The sequence below is a fragment of the Cavia porcellus genome, unplaced genomic scaffold (genome assembly GCF_034190915.1).
Source record: "Cavia porcellus strain 051 isolate PalLab524CR breed Dunkin Hartley unplaced genomic scaffold, mCavPor4.1 scaffold_24, whole genome shotgun sequence".
NCBI classification, from domain to species: domain Eukaryota; kingdom Metazoa; phylum Chordata; class Mammalia; order Rodentia; family Caviidae; genus Cavia; species Cavia porcellus.
In genome coordinates, this window is record NW_026947507.1 from 8,264,439 (window position 1) to 8,282,578 (window position 18,140).

An 18,140-nucleotide genomic window follows, 5' to 3' on the forward strand; every position below is an offset into this window, starting at 1 on the left:
AGTGAGTGATTAGATACACTCCTTGCAGTGAAACATACAAAAATTACCAAAATCAAAATTAGATTCAGTCAGACTCCATCTAGAGTTAAAGATAGTCAGTATTTTTAGGACCCTGGATATGAGCTAGCTCACTATGTTTATTTCATAGCAAACTGAGAAAACTGAGATACAAGGAAAGGGAATGCATCTTCGGTTATATAGCAGATTTGTATACTTAATGTCTCCAATTTCTTTATTTTCTCTTCTTTCCTTTATACTTTGGCACTGCTATCTTTTCAAAGTCCTCTCTTTTATCTTAAATTTTAAATTTGTTATCTTTATTGTCTCTTTATAAATAAAAATACTGGTAGTTACTGTAAAATTATCCCATTATTTTACATTGTTTTGAAGTTATTAACAAACAAATGTTGTGGGCCTTGGGGACATAAGGCAAGCTCAAAACCCACATAAGAGCCTAAGTAAGAGCTCTGTTAAGAGTGGACCAATTATGACTTTCCTGTGTAGTATCACATAGTTGATTACATCAAACAATTCCATCAATTCTTTTGGTAATACGCTTAGAAGGATAGTAACTGGATCAAATGGAAGCTCTAGTAGTAGTTTTCTGAGGATTTCCAGTGGTTGTATCAGTCTACACTTCCACCAACAATGGAGGATTCCTTTTTTGTCACAGTTCTCCACGTATTTGTTATTGGTTGATTTGTTGATAATAGCCATTCTTTCTGAAGTGAGATAGAATTTCAGCATTGTTTTAATTTGCATCTCTTGAATGATCAGTGATGTTGGACATTTTCTCATGTATTTATTTGCTGTTTGTCCTCCTGAGAAGTGTCTATTTCAGATGGCTATATTTGGATTGGGTCTTCAAATTTGGAGGGGGTCCTGATTTTTTCACTTATTTATATGATCTATATATTAGTCCTTTGAAGAAAAATTGGCTAAGAATTTTTCCCACTCTGTGAGTTGTCTTTCACTCTATTGATTTCTTTTGCTGTATAAAACCATTTTAATAAGATGATGTACCAGTGGTTGATTCTTTACAGTATTTCCCATGAAGTCAGGACTTTGTTCATGAAGTCTGTGCCTGCACCTATGTCTTTAAGAGTTCTATTTATTTTCTGGGGGGACCAGGAAGAAAGTTAAGCAAGTGGGTGTGGGCTGGGGAGAGAGGAATAGCCTTTGCCCATGAGCAACCAGCTGATTTGGAGGAACTTCATTGTTTGATTGATTTTGCAAGATTAAAGCCAGTAGTCTAAGCAAATATTTAGAGGACAAAAATATGCAATATAGGAAGTACTGTAGATTTCCTACACTCCTACCATTGTTTCAATTTATTGTTGTTTTATTCCCTTTAAAATTAAATAAAAAATAATAAAATTAAATATAAAATAAAATAAAATAAAAATCTTGCAGCAGATTTAGTATTTCTGCTTTAATATTTAGATCTTTGATTAATTTTATTTTAGTTTAGTGCATGGTGAAAGATAATTTTAAATTCAGGATGTGAAAAGCCAGTTCTTCAGGACTATATATTGAAAAGGCTATCTTTCTTCCAGCGAATAAGTTTGGCCCCTTTGTTCAAGATAAGATGGCTAACTGTATTTGAAATTATTTCTGCCTCTTACAATTTGTTCCATTGATCCTCAAGTGTTTTTTTCTTTAATTTTTTTTTTTTTTTTGCCAATGTCGTCCTGAATTTTTTTTAAAAATCACAGTATCTTTGTGGTACAATTTAAAGTCAGGGGTTGTGATGTCGCCTGGTTTGCTTTTGTTGCCCATTCTATTTTTTTGTTTGTTTTTTGTTTTTTGCTATTCTACATCTCTTTTGGTTCCAAATGAATTTTAAGAGTGGTTTTTCCAGTTCTGTGAGGTATGCTAATGGTATTTGGATTGGGATTGTATTAGATGTATATAACAATTTGGGAGGATAGCCATATTCATTATGTTGATTTTCCCTACTGAAGAGCAGGGGATATTGTTTTCCTGATATCGTCTTTGATCTCCTTTTTCAGAGTAATGTAGCTTTCAGTGTAGACATATTTTACTTCCTTCTTTAGATTATTTTCTAAGTATTTTCTTTTTTCAGTGCTATTATGAAAGGTGTGATTTCCCAAATTTTTCTTTCAGTGAGTTCATTATGTGTATATAAGAATGCGATTGATTTTCTAAGTGTTGACTTTGTATCCAACTATGTGACTAAATTTGCTTATTAAATCTAGAATTCTTTTGGTGTAGTTTTTATTGTTTTCTATATGGAGTGTCACATCAGCTGCAAATAATGATAGTTTCACCTTTTCCTTTCTTCTTCTTATTCCTTTATCTCTCTTGTCTAATTGCTCTAATTAATGTTTCCAGAACTATATTTAACAGTAGTGGACATTCTTGTCTCATTCCTGATTTTAGAGAGAACATTTTTAGTTTTTGACAATTTAGTATGATGTTAGCTATCGGTTTATCATAGATAGCTTTTATCAGATTAAGCTAGAGATCATCTATTCCAATTTTCTGTACGGTTTCTATCATGAGCAAATATTGGACTTTATCAAAAGTTTTTTTTTTTCTGCATCTATTAAGATGATCCTGTGATTTTTGTCCTTGGTGCTGCTGATGTGGTATATTATGTTTATTGATTTCTGTATGTTGAACCATCCCTGCATTCCTGGGTGAATCCCACTTGGTCATGGTGTATAATGTTCTTGATGATTTGTTGCATTCTGTTTGCTGGTATTTTATTGAGAATTTTTTCATGTATGTTCATTAGGGAGATTGGTCTGTTCTATTTTTTTTTTTTTTGGTTGATCTGGTTTTGCTATCAGGGTAATACTTGCTTCCAGAAATGATTTTGGGAGTATTGCATCCCTTTCAATTTCATGGAAGAGTTTGACAAGTAATGCATTAGATGGTGTCTACATTTCTTGTAGACTATAGCGGTTAATTCATCATGATTTGGGCTTTTCTTTGTTGATGAGTTTTTAATTACATTTTCAATTTCATTTGTATTGTGTAATTTAGACTTTGACCTTGCATAGCCACAATCACATTTGCCCTCTTCACACCTTTTACTTGCAACCCCTAATCTGTTCTCCATCTTTATAATTTGATTTCAAGAATCTATATGAGAAATAATGCAGTGTCATTTTACTAGAAAAAATGCATGGAGATATTTTTAGCTTAAAAAAATAATTTTTATCAATCACCTGCTTGACATCCTCCTATTTGCCTTGAAAAGTGAACTGTTGTTTCTTATTGATATCAGGGTAGAAAGACAGTTCCAAACCAAAAAACATTCCATTCTTTTTTCCCACTACTTTTCAGTGTTATGTCCAAACACTTATTGCTCCATTTTGCTTTTCTCCCTGCTTTTCATCTTATGAATGAACTTCATGTATTTTTATCTCTTAAGAAACTTAGTAATGAGTCTTTTTGTAAGCCTAGACTTTGTATGTGATTTTTGTTATAATCATTCCTTTGTGTGGATGCTCACATAGTCCCTTTGTTAATTCAGGTCTGTGCAATGATTAATAAATATAGAAACAGAGTCCTTTTGATATCTCAGTTGGTAGAGTGGAAGACTATAGCTACAACCTTTGGTAGGAAAAAAATGGACACAGATATCTAAAAAATAAACATGAGGCTGAGAGGTATATGTAGCTAATTATTAAGTGCTTGCCTAGGTGTTAGATACTAGGTTCAATCCTCAGCACTCCAAACCAAGCCAAACCAAATCAAACCAAACCAAACCAAACCCAACTACACCAAATCAAATTACCAAACCAAACCAAACCACACCAAAGCACAAAATGAACTTGCTCCTGGGATGTAGCATTTCTAAGAAAGTGCCACCTTTTTCAATTGTTATCTGTGAATATTACTTATATTACCATCTTCATTCCATTTTATTCACATTCTGTATTTTTTTATAAGCTTCCATCCATGTCTAGAGTATTGAAATGTAAGACCCAGTGATTATCTTCATTTACAATTAAAATTAATGATGGCTACTGGGAAGATATCTCTATACTGTACTGTTGTATCATCTGTAGGGTCTTTCTAACTTTGATGTGTTACATTCTAAATGATGAATATAGGAAGCCATTTATATTAATATAATTAAGAGACCCTGCATAACTTTGGTAAAAAAGTACTTAAGTGTAATGGAGGACAGAGTACTTATTTTAAAATAAATGAACTACTGGGAGTAATTTCGATTAGTCTAACTGTAATGAGATTTAATGAGACTGAATAGAAACAAATTAGAGATAATTGGAAGCTAAGCAAAAGTCAATTAAATCTTTATAATTTTAACTTTATAAAAGTTATTGAATTAAATGACCAGGATCAATTAGCAAAGGAAATAGAGCCATGAAATACATTTCCAGGAAACTGGTACATTTTTAAGGGGAAAAGTATTATTATACTTAATGACTAGAGTTCAGTGAAAATCACTTTAATGAATTTAGCAGGCTTAGTACTTTAACTTCAAATGAAGTAATTTTGCAAATTTATAATTTTACCTACAAAATACAGAAGTTACATTAAGGAATCAAAGAGTAGAGTTTATTTGGTAGACTAAAATAGAATATTCACAAAAGCCAGGGAATTAAAGTGGTTTCCAATGTAGATCCTGTTGCAGTGATTGTAAACTCATTTCAGAGGTAGTTAGAGGTGTGAAAATCACACTTGGCTTGTAGACATGGTGTGACTGAAAATACATTCTCTGCATTACTTTGTACAGACTGAATGTGGTTCAGTTATTATTATTTTTTTCCTACATCACTGCTGTCAGCCTTAAGGACCATCACATGAAAGGCTCTGGTCAGATATCATTCAGATATCTAGGTGATGTTCTGTGGAAAAGGTAACCTAAGAATTCACTACTAGTAAACTGTGGTTACCAAAACAGTCACTTCAAAATACTGGACAGTGGGTAGGAGTCAGAATGTTGTGACTTTTGCTTCCTGGATGTTGTAGAAAAATGCATTTTATGATTCACTCGTTCATATTTAACAACTTTTAAGGAAGGCTATCCGTGTGCACTGACTTCCAAATGTGCTGGAATAGACTGTGGTTCTAACCCAGTGTGACACACAGAAGACAGGATAGTAGCAAATCAGTCTTGGGATGAAATGTATAAATGCAACGTAACTTCACAGACGTGATCCTTTAAATACAGTTTGTTTAAAATAAGACCTAATGTGTACACAATGGTGTAGAAAAATTCTGTACTGGGACATGTAAGGCAGTCCCTCCCTATTTTTTTTTTTTTCTTTTTTTTAAAAGCCGCAAAAAATGCATGTTTAATCTGGTTATTAAAGTTTATTGAATTATGACACTATCCGTCCAGGTAGTAATTCCACTAATGATGGAGTGAGATTTTGTGCAAAAGAAAGAGATAAAAAGTATTCTGTAGGGAGTGGCTCAGAATGGCAGCTGCTGCCCTGCCCCTCCCACCTGAGGGCATTTTGTGTGCCAGCCTACATTTCCCATGATCCTCATGTCTGCCTACATTACCCATAATCCACTCCTGCTTACGTTATATATCTGGATGTGACGATAACCTATCAGATAACACTCCATGCCCTCTTCCTGCCCCATTGGCCCGCCTCCACCCTATATAAGTTGTAGCCATTTTACGAATAAATGAGACTTGAATGGAATCCCGCCAAATTTTCATCTCTGTTTTCTCTTGCCCAGCCCTCCATCCCCATCCCTTTTCCAGGCAAAGGCCCACTGACTGATCCGCGGGACGGATCAGTATTCTCCACATTGGGAAGGATGAAGTACACATTGAAACAAGAAATAGCTTCATTTAACCCCTTTATACATCATAATATAATCCATCCCCACCAGCCATGTCACCTGCATAGCACAATTAACACTCCTGACCAAGCAGGGCTGGCAAACCACAGGAGTCCGGAAAAACGAAGGAGTTCCCAGATTCTTTGTCTGGACTGCCTCTATTTTTGAAGTGGAATGTGGATGAATTTTACCACATGCTTTAGGCGCTGTTTTAAAGGTGATACATTTTTCAACATTTGATTAAAAGCAAAACATCTAAATGTCCATTGCTAACCTCTAGGCTTCTCAGAATTTTAGTTATTTGTTTGTGTGAAACAGAACTGTTTCAGTTATGCCAATTCGGTTCTGCTCTTAAAGCCAGCATAATTTTATTAACAGTGTACAATGGTTGCTTCTTGTGTCCGTGATATCATGTTATCCGCTGACAAACATTGGAAAATGTGCATTATCTGAAAGAAGAATTAAAGGTTTTTCATTATTTAATGACATTTAGTTTTGTTAAAATCTATTTTTCCAGTTTATCTTATTCTTCAATATTGTACATTTGTAGGAATTTATCTAATTCATTTATGTTTTCATATCACTGTAAAGTTGTTCATTGTATTATTACCTTTTAAATGTCTGCTTTATTTGTAGATATATATTTTATTTTACTTCTACTCTTGTCTATTTCTCTATTCTATTTTTGTTTTTCCTTGATCAATCTCACGGAAGATTATTTTGTTAACTTTCTAAAGATTTAAACATTGAGTTTTGTTGAACTTCACACTGTCTCTCCTCCCTTTTTCCTTAGTTTTATTATTTTCTTCCTTCACATACTTTTAAATTTGCCTTGTCTTTTTCCTCTTACTTGTTAACTAGCTTGCTTAATGCTATTATCTATCTATCTATCTGTCTATCTATCTATCTATCTATCTATCTATCTATCTATCTATCTATCTATCTACCGATCTATCCCTATCTCTATCTATATATACATGGAAACACATAAAAAACATAAAAATTTACCAGCTTAACAATTCTTAAGTGAACAATAAAGTAATGTTAACCCAATGCACAATGTTATATAACAGATCTTTAGAACTTTTTCATCTTTCAAAATAGAAACAGTAAACTTATTGAGCAACGTATCTTTTCTCTTTTCTTTACTCTCTGGCAACCACTATTCTTTTGTTTTTAAACTTTGACTACTTTTGATACCTCATGTAAGAGGAATCATGCAGTATTTGTCTCTGTCAGTGGCTTATTCCTCTTGGCATAATATTATCAAAATCCATCAATGGTGTAGTATGTGACAGAATTTCCTTTTTGTGAAGGCTCAAAAGTGTTTAATTGCATGTATGTATATACTCACCTGTCAAAGGGTATTTAAATTGATTTCACTTGATAGCTATTGTGAATGTTATAGCATTTAATTTTCTTCTGTAAAATTTAAGCCTCTGAATTTCTCAGGCTTTATTTGTATTAGTTTTGATATAAATTATTTTTGTTATTTTCCAAATATATTTCTCAATTTTATTTCTACTTTGACTCATTAGTTATTTTATATATGTTGGAATTTCCAAATGTATTGTTATAAATATTTTTTGCTTTTAGTTTTAATATAATTGAATTTTCTGACTATATTTTTCTGCATGGCATTAATTATATGAAATTTATTGAGATTTGATTTGTAGTCTTTTCATAACTGTTGCCTGAGAAGTATGTAGATTTAATTTTCTTTATTGAAGAAAATTAAATGCTATAAATTAATGAATTAAATGATATAGCAATCCCACCTCCATATGAAAACTAACTGAAATCAGGATCTCAAGATATAGTTGCATATAAACATGGTCATTATAGGAACATTCACAATAGCTATCAAGGGAAATGTATATATATGCCTGAGAATATATGTATATTACTATATAGTGGGTAAGTTTTTATAAATATTGCTTTATTAGTACAATTTACCAGTTCTTGAGAGAAACATATTAAAAATTGGCATTATAATGGTTGGTTATATTTATTTTTTAAATTCTTTTAAGATTTTTTTTTTACTATACTTTAGGACTGTATTTTGGAGCTACTCTTTGTGAATGCAAGTTTATATTTTACTTTCTTTTTGATGAAACAACTTTTATATTTAACTAGTGACCATTTGATATCTTATAATGTATCAACAGATGTTAACATTGTTATATTAGTTTTTAGGTTAATATTAATTTTTTAGTATTTCCTTTTTTAGATAATAATTTCAATCTTCATCTTTTTTTTTTTTTTTTTTTTGATACTGGAGATCAAACTCATGACCTTGTGCTTGCCAGGCAGATGCTTATGCTGCTGAACTAAATCCCTGGCCCTTCATCATGTTTATACATGGGTCTTTCAAACTGCATATGAAGATTATACTTTTGAATCTAATTTCATTAAGTGTGAATGACTACCTTAAGCTATTTACTCCTATAGTGATGATTGACATTTATACTTTGTCTTAGTTACTTTTCTCATTGCTGAGACAAAATACTTGGCACTCAATGTTAAGGAAGGAAAAGTTTATTTAACTTACAATTTGTAGAGGTTTCAGTCCATATTGGCTGGCTCCAAGGCAAGGTGGCACATAGCAGAGGGGCAACAGTTCATGGTGGCAGAAGACAGCAAAATCAATGAGAGAACAAAAAGGAGAGGAAACAAGCCTCTTTCTGCCCCTTTTATTTTAGGGTTAGGGTGGTGCCAACCCAATCATGGACCGATCCAACAATCATCCACCCTCGATCCCAGCATTGCACTATGAATCAATCACAAAATTTAGATTTAGCTATGTCTAAAAAGCCCCATCCAAAAGTTCATGAGGCTTTGAGGAGATATCCAGACACAAACTGTAACATATAGTACTATAATTATTTATAATTATTGTACTACATATGGGCAGTACATGCTAAATTTATAAATACTGTATTGTAATTATTTAGATGCTACAGTTTGTTTTATGCTTCTTTTTTCCCATCCATCTTGGATTCTGTTAGATTGAGAGAGTTTTAAAAATTCCTGACTCCCTTTCCTACATAAATAAGATAATGTAAGTCACAGTTGGCAAAAACTACACATAATTTATGTGCTTGTTCAGCTATTTAAAATTGGTGGGAAATCTATGAGGCCTTAGTTGTGAGCAAGTCACTCAAGAGGTTATTATTAGTTTCTGCCCACTATTCCGAAACATTTGCTATCTGGGATTTCTTCACATTTCTTTCTTGGTTTAGATTTTCTTAGATCTTGCTGAAGCATAATTTCAAAATGCAAACCTGGTTGAGTGTAGAATTGTGGTTTGACATTCTCAAGGGAATTCTTTCTATCTTTTCTCAGGACTCAGGCTGAGATGGACAAGCTCCTTTTTCAAATCTTAACGTTTGTCAGAAGCTTTTATTTCCTGAACCATGAGTTCTGAATTGAAGCCTCCCTTCCACTATTTTACGGGGGGCCAAAGCCTTGGCTTCTGTTCCTGCTCAGCTACCCGGTTCATGGCTCTACCTTCTTACGGTTGGCACATGCTTCCAGAGCAGTCATGTTTTGTTTTGTTTTTTTAAATTCATTGACCATTCAGGGTTTCTGCTTTGTTTTATTGTCATTTTCCCCTGGGTATTTCTGCTACTTTCTTGGAAGCACAACTATGCATTTAAATGCATGTTTATTATATTTTACCTGTCATTTCTATGTGTTTATAGCAAGCGCTTTTCAGAATATCCATTTCAAGTCATTGCTAAAAGAGGAGGTTTGTTTGGTGTACCCTCAGAATATTCAGTTTCACATGACAAACATTTTATTTAAAAATCACTTTTGCCTATTAACACATGGAACCACACGGAATTCTAAGTATGCTATATTCTTTCACTACACTTGTACTTTTCTGAAATAAGTTTCATAATTTTGATTGTTCCTTGCATAATATTGGCTTCTATTATCATCAGTACACATCAGTGTGATTCTGTCTGTCATGTGGTGTTGAAGTGTCTTAAATCTATACTGGTCTAAGGCAGGATATAAACAATTACTTGAGACCTTAATGAGATCACGTAACTAGTAGTTGATTCCATCAGTAGTCAACTTCTTTATGTCCTGAAGTGGCTAAAATGCTCTGCGGAATGAAATATGATTGGTTTTCTGTAGGTGAGTATCATTGTGGCTTTGGAGATAGCCGAATGCCTGGCCATTGTCCATTGTCCATCCCATTCTCTGGTTGGTAGACTCATAAGTGTGCCATGCACAGTGGTCAGTGAAGTGGCAGTCAGGTATCTTCTGGAAGCCAGATGAGCTGTCCAGTCATTTGGATCACATATTTCCTTTGGTTCTTGCATCTAGACCAGGTCCAATAAGAACTTGGACAAGGAGAATTGGCTCATGATGTGTCCTCAGCGACTTGACTATAGTAATGACGCTCTAAGTGAAACCCATGAACACAGTACTGGCTGTGCATAGCACAGCAACATCAATTTTTTCTTTTAGAGATAAGTAGCTTCTCCAAAAGTCCTTAAGTCTAGGGCACAAAGATCACCCCTTCCTCTCCTCATCCAGAGGAAGTGACTAACTACACAGATGTTAGCTCCAGGAGGGTGTCAGTTTCCTATCCACAGCAGAAGATGACTGCAGGCAATAAAGCAAGCTTGAGGATCTTTCCTCTTGTCTTCTATTTTTTACTATTAGACTCTTAATGCACCTGTACACAAGGCGATGGTGATTTAAGCAAAATGAGGCCCTCCTCCCATCTACTTTAAAGAGTCTTTTTTTCCTTCTCACCAGTATAAACACCCTTCTTTGGTTTTGGTGAGCAGTGCTGACAAAGGAACCAATCTGAGCTTTTGGATCAAAGAGGATGGTAAAATCTGTCTCATTTGTAACAGAGTTGTTATGCTAATGTATACAAATTTATCCCTCCCCGGGCCTCCTTCCTCTGTCTCCTCCCTCTTTTTAATTCCCTCTCTTCCTTTCTCCTCCCTTCTGCTTTTCTTCTACTTCCTGCTGCTTCTGAGTGTCATATATTTATCATCAATTATGAAATCCACAGTAGCGCTTCATCAGTAGTAGGATAAATTCTGGTTGTTTATTTTTACTCATTTTTACTCAGAGCACTCATGACAGGCAGAGAGTATGCAGGAACTTTTCCATTTCATGAGCATCAGGAAAATAAAAAAGTGTGTGAGTGACACATCAAGCCGTGAGAGATATATTTCATTCCATGTTACAGGGGTCATTGGTGTACATGGATCAAACCTCCAGTGTCCTCCAGCATATCTGTGGATATTAAAAATACCTGAAGTGGCGTGTTGGAACCAAGCTTACCTTCTGGTTTCTATAATAGACTCCCCAGAGCCTTAGCAAACCGAAGTCTTAAGTAAAGAAGTCTGTTTCTCCTTCAACATAGCAATTATTAGTGGCTATTTCCTATACCAACCATGCCACTGCTGTACAGTAACAGTGAGTAAACAATTCAGAAATCCTTTGGAATTGTTTTCAGATTCTGGGCCATATTTTCTAACAATGTTTCAATGGTAGTGGTTCTCAATTATTTAAAAATACTTGTGGTTTTTTAGAATAACCAAAAATAAACTCTTACCTAATTACAGTTTATAAAGTTGATTCCTTACTGACATATAACCATATAGATTATAAGTTTTGCTTAAATCAGTTTTAAAGAGTCCATGAGGACACTATCAACACTGGAGTATAGAATTACTTTTGGCATCACTAAAAGAAGATGACTTTTGGAGATAATATTACTTTTAAAAAATTCATTGAAATAAACAAGATTTGATATATGTATTTTAATAGTTCCATCATCTGGCAAGCCTTAACAAGAGCAAAGAGCACATGTACCAACTCCCCACGATAAATGTAATTATTATATAATACAAACATGCACTAATAAAATAAAAATTCAAAATAAAAAAATGTTTCCACTGTGCTATTTAATTACAAGCATAGTGTTTTTATTCATTACTTCTGCATAATTCTGTTTCAGAGTACTCTACTTGTTGTTGCAAGAACTACCTTGTTTTTCATATTTCCTTCATTCTTATAAATCTCTGCCACCAGCTCTAAGGATAAACACATGAAAAACCCAGACTAATCCCAGAAAACTACACTCCTGGTTATAGGACTGGTCTGAGAGTGGATGGGTAGACCAGTCAAAGAACTATAAAAGGAAGAGAATCTTATTATTTGAGATGTTAGTGCCTGGATTTATGTCTACTGTTGTAGGGAAGATGTGGGTCTCAGGTCAGAGAGAATAAGCAAATATGCTGGAAAGTAGAAATGAAAAGACATAGACTCCTTTTCAGTGTTGACTGTAGTTTGAGGTTCAGTTTGCCTATACTATTCCTGAGATTTAGCTATGGGAATTGCCAATTCCTATTTTGAAATACTTGGTTTATGTTGACCATTCCTTTCTAAGCATCACATTGAAAAAAATATTTGTAAAAACTTCATTACTAATTGACATGGCATTGGTGTTGAACAAAGTGATTTTTGCAGATAAAGTCTCTGCATTTTGATGGCTTACATTCTAGGAGCACTGCATCTGGCACTTGTTCTCTAGAACTATAACAGCTAAGTTCAATGAATCTTTAATACTTGCTTTTTGGGTGTGTAGTTAAAAATTAATTTTATAGTTGAGAGTTGCCCGCCTTTCTGACTGAGTGCTAAGTTACTTTCAGACATTTGTGTGCATAGAGCTATTGTGTCAAGGTTAAACTGTTCCCTTCTCTCAAATATTGGAAAATTGGTGCATAAAATCTTTCAGTGTAATAGCTATCATTCCAGGCCTCTAGGCAATGGAGATTGGGTTATCTTAACACTCAGCTGACAATCCATCCATTGTTTGCACTGGATAATCTGGCTTTGTTGAAGCACCCCACTGTTTATGTTTTTAATTCCAAATCTTACCTCATTATGAACAATTTTCTACCTTCTTCTCTGGGGAAATACTAATTCTACTTGTTTATATAGAAACTAAAAAAGAATTCAGTGCTGACATTTTGGCTTGCTTTCATAGGCCAAGAGAAAAACAGTAGTACTGTTTTCATATGCTGAATTTCCTTCTGCTTTACCCTGTTTATGCCAGATTCTGCCTTCAGCAGTCAGCTGGTATTTTGTCCAGGTTACTTCAGGCACTGACCACCAACCACTGACAATATGTTTTTCATTTTTGTTTCTTTTGAGTAATTTGTCTGTATTCTCCTGTGGTAAAAGCCACAGTGAACAACCGTATTTTCAGTGAGGTTTTGGAGTAACAGTGAATCTCCCCACTGTATGTCTCCTGGCTTAAATCAAGACTTTCATGATTTAGTAACTGTCCTAGACACAATTGTAGAATCCAGGCAGGCCTGTGAAATATCCTTCTGTGACTCAAGGTGCTAAGTAAACTCCCACTGATGACAGGGAAGAGACAAAATGTGCACACTCAGCCCTCACAACACTGCCAATATTGAACCATGCTGTTTTTGAATAAATCGCTTCATGTGTTTTCAATGAGCTGGAATCATTTCTTCTCCCCATAGAACTTTTGCCACTGAGTCATGCTGTTGACTTACATTGTAGGAGTTTATATAGAATAGTCCAGTGAAATTCTTCTTTGTGTCTCTTGTAAAGCTGTTGAAATTGCTCCTTTTACATTTCACACTGACTTTTGGATGAAGAACTAAGGATAAATCACTTTCTGGATTCACTCTCTGAAGAAGTTTTGCTTTACCAAGGTTAATTGTGTAATTTATGCTAAGTGGACAATATAAGTTTTTTTTTTTTAAATTTGCATTGACTACAAAAAGTAAAACTAAACTTGTCACTCATTTCTAGCAACTGTTGAGGGTTGTTTGGCAGGGACTATGTGATGTCTTATATCTGGCTCTGTCTGTTCTTCCTCTTTGCTTTACAGTTATGACCCCATTTTTCCATGTTTTCTTTTGCTAAAAGTCTTGTACACACATTTTAATAGTTACTTTTAAGAAATTATTTTTATAACAAATGAAAAACATAAATAAAATAGGATAGACATTTCTTATAAAGCAATGCCTAATCTTGCCAAATTCATGTGAGAGTAAATTCTTGTTTTTTTTGTCTTTTTGAGGCAGGGTTTCACTATACAGTTCAGGCTAGTCTTGAACTCAATTTTTAGCTGAAGTTGGCCTCAAATTCATAGCAATCTTCCTGCCTTAGCCTCCCACGTGCTGGGCTTACAGGCATGCGCCAACATGCCTTGTCTGAGCTCCTTTATGTGATGTAGCTGAAAGCAATAAACAACAAGCCCTGTACATGGCCAAAGCAGATGTCTCAAAGGGCCTGCATTAAAATCTCTTGCATATAGTTTAATAGCAATTCCCTTAATTTTTATTTCAAAGCTTGATGTTGGATTATACACTATTTAAAGAAGCATAAAACATATAATTTGTAAGCTTAGTAAATGAAAAAATGAGAAAATTATACATCAACTGTAAATGTCCCGGATGGAAGCATGCTCAGCAATAAAAGGTCAAGAAAAATTTACAGAATAGGTGAAAAGAGTAGCCAATGAAATGGTATCCAATATTTTAATAGAGCTTATCATTTGTTTTAGGTATGTTATATAACGTCAATTGTATTTATTTTGCATTTAACTCAGTAGTAATAATGATGCTTTAGGAAATACAAGGTAAATTCTAGGAGTTTATGCTGCTATATGCTTTGCTATAGGTTGCTATATGCTTTGGACTTTCTTTAATAAGATTTTCAATAAAGTACTTAAATTCATTTTAAAAGCTCATTAGAGACGTAATCCTCAATTATCTAGTTTTAGCTGTCCAGAATTCTTATATTCCTAAGACTTTAGATAATTGAATTTTTTATTACATTATGTAAACTATTGTCATTAGTTTCTATTTAAATCTCTAATCTGTGTGAAATGTGAATAAACTGTGAGCCATAATCTCTGAACCACTTGTGAGAACATTGATCAAAGAGGCTGAAAGGCACAGGGGATCCAACTTTAATATATCCTGGTTTCACTATAAAAGTGACATTTAATAGTATGCAAATGATCGAATGTACACATCTCCAGGTTTTCATGCAAACTAATCATGTATTCTATATTAGTGTCCAGCCCAGTGGTTACTTTTAAAATATATTTATATAATATTTTTATAATCTATTCATTTATCCAGTATTTATTACTTCTGTATTTTGTGTAGTTTCCTCTTCCTACTCCTTTTTCCCTTTCACCATTAGGATTTGGTTAATAACACTGTCAGAGTTTTAGTATCTGAAATTTATAAAATCTAATTCATTGTTTTAAATGATTTCTGGCTATTCCAAATAACTGGAAATAGCTGAGACTTCTCAGGACTACTATCTGTGTTTGTGTATGCTCTTTGAACATCAGCAGACATTGCCTTTCTCATCAGAGTCAACATGAATGATTCGTCTTAGAACTATACAGTCTAAGAACTGTGTGTCTATATGGAGTGGTCTTGCTGGTCCACTTCTTTCCTCCTTCCTCTTCTAGTTTTTGTTTGCTGTGATATTTTTGTTATTTTGAAGGCATATGGTATTTACATTCATTCTTTTATCCTGATACTCATGTATATTTTAGGTTTAGCCAATGTCACTTCACAGTTCTTTTGCCATGATTTCCCTAATCTGCTCTTGGCTGACCAAAGTTTATTGTGTAGTACTCTTCCCGAGTAAGAAAATGTTCCTTGAGTTTTGTGTATTTAAAACTGCCTAAAATATAGATTGACAGTATAGTTTTGCTGGGTATAAAACCTCCAGATTTCAGTCTCATTTTGAATGTCCTTTACTGAAACATACTAGTTCAATCAGTTACAATCTCTATGTCTCTCTCCTTTCTCTCTCTCTTTCTGCTCTTCTCTTCTCCTCTCCTGTCCTTTCCTCTCTTCTCCTCTTCCCTCTTTTTCTCTCCTCTCTTCTCATGTGCTCTCCCTTTTGATGGAGACTTCACTATGCTGCCCAGGTTGATCTCGACCTCCTAGGCCTAAGTAGAAGTGATTTTCCTGTCTCAGCCTCTCAAGAGTTGGGACTACAGATAGATACCATCTCATTCAATTTTATATTCTCTTTCTCATAAGTAATTCTTTTTCTTGGCAGTCTAGATGACTTTTTCTTTTCTTTAATGTTTCCTTTCAGTTTTGGAGGATGTCAGTGTTTTTCTATGGAACATAATTTTTTTGTAGAAGTTTCTTGGATCCATTCTTAAATTTATTGTTGTTTCAAGGCTTTCATTTTCCTTTTTCCATGCTCTCATACTGCCTTTTTAAGGTACTTATCATATTGTCTTTTCTGGTTATCATTTTCTCTCTAATTCTTTTAGATTTTTTTCAACTTCTCTTTATTTGCTTTTCTTCGTATTTGTCATCCATGTTTGTTATTCCTCTGTGTTTTCTGGAGTCTCTTTTTATCTTTTTTGTTCATTCTCGTTTCTGTGATTTTGGTTTTTAGTCTTCTTTGCTAGTTTTTGTCAGTACACATTTCAGTCCTTGTTGTTTGCTATGATTTAGTTAGCTATCCTCCAAAGGCCATTGTGTTAAGAGCTAGGTCACCAGCTTAAAGTGCTACTGGGAGGTGGAGGCATCTTTAAGTTGAGGAAGAGCCTAGTGAGAGGAGGTGATGTCCCTGGAGAATGCCCTTGACGGGAAAATCCAGGCCTCTCCTCTTTCCTTATCATTGTTTCCCTACCAACATAAGGTGAGCAGCTTTCTCCACTATATGCTCATTTAATGATGTGCTGCCTCACCTTGGGCTCAAAAACAAAAGACCTGGACTTAAACCTCAGGCAAAATAAGCTTTTCCTCTTTTCAGCTTGATTATCCTAGGTATTTTATTTCACTAACGTGAAGCTGACTTACACATTGTTTTACCACTTTCCCCCTATATTTCCAGTATATGTCCTCTTGTTTTTGATGTAATAGTTCCATTGAGTTCTTAAATGACAAAATATTTGGGTAAAATGCTCATCTTTGGCAGGGATTTTACTTGTGTGCTCTTAATCTATCACGTATGCTTTTGCTCCTGTTCCATAGATTTTTATTGTAGTGTTTTCATATAAATGTTTTACTGAATTAATTTGTTTGACTCAATAATTTATCAGATGGTCTTATGGAGGATAAGGGAAGAGATAAAGTTGTCTTACAAATTTAACAAGTCAAGGATTTTTTTTCCTTGTACACCAAAGAATCAAGCTACTCCTATAAATAAAGGTAAGTGGTAGGATTTTTATTTTAACACCACTGTTTCCAAACCAAGCCAGGATCAAGGAGGCCTCTTTTCTCCTGTTCATCTGTGTTTCTGACTTAATTATTACAAATAAAGGACACAAATTTTGTTCCTCACGTAAGATTGTGGGCTTTGAGAAATATAATTTTACCAGAATTTTTTGAAAGCAAATACTATTGTGCCTTTCACCATCGGCCATTCTTTATTTTTCCTTTAGCCTCACATCACTTGGTTGATTTTTCACTGTTTTAATTTTCTACATGTATTTTGGAGCCTGGGGTTTATATCTATCTCCTGCTAGTTTTGCTGAATTTATGTTTAAGATTTTTTTGATTTTGTTTTTAGTGTTACTTTCAGCAAGAATATTGAGAGATGCTGTTTATGCAACTACTGTTATAGCACAGTATTGGTGTCATTTAGTATTCTAGTCTCACATCACTAAGGGAACCTCTCGAGTTTCTCAAGGCTCATATCAAAATGATTTCATATATTTGTCAATATTTACTACATTTTTTACTTTTACACATGTGTTATATGTGATGATTCTGGACAGGATCGCAGTGTATGGCACAAGAATTGTCAAGCTCCAAATGTATAATACTTCTTTTCTCTCTGTTTCTCAAATGTACTAATGTTTAGTAGTTCATTTTGTTTGGAAGCCTCTGGAGTCACTGCTGGTTAGTAGGTCATGACAGGTCAGTGCGGGCACTTACATGAGCTCCTAGAGCATAATTGTTAGCAGGCTTTTGAATGATATCTGAGGAAAATTTAAAGGTATAACTACCAGAATCAAATGTTTCATTGGACATCCTGGAATTTCCCTGTGTCAGCAAGGTTTGAGGAATACTAAGACCATCTCAGATTGATAGCGAGTGTAACTTTGGAAAAAACAACCCTGGAATTAGACCATTTATTCATTTTACTGGACAAGAATTTATAAATATTCTTAATATCATGTGTTCCAGCAGTAGATTGATATAAAATAAATTACAAATACATAAAAGAGAACACAAAAGTGGAACATAGTCATTACATAAAAAGGAAACAAAAAAGGATTTCACTTAATAGGCTAATGGGAAGTTTCCTAGAGGAGAAATTATTTGAAA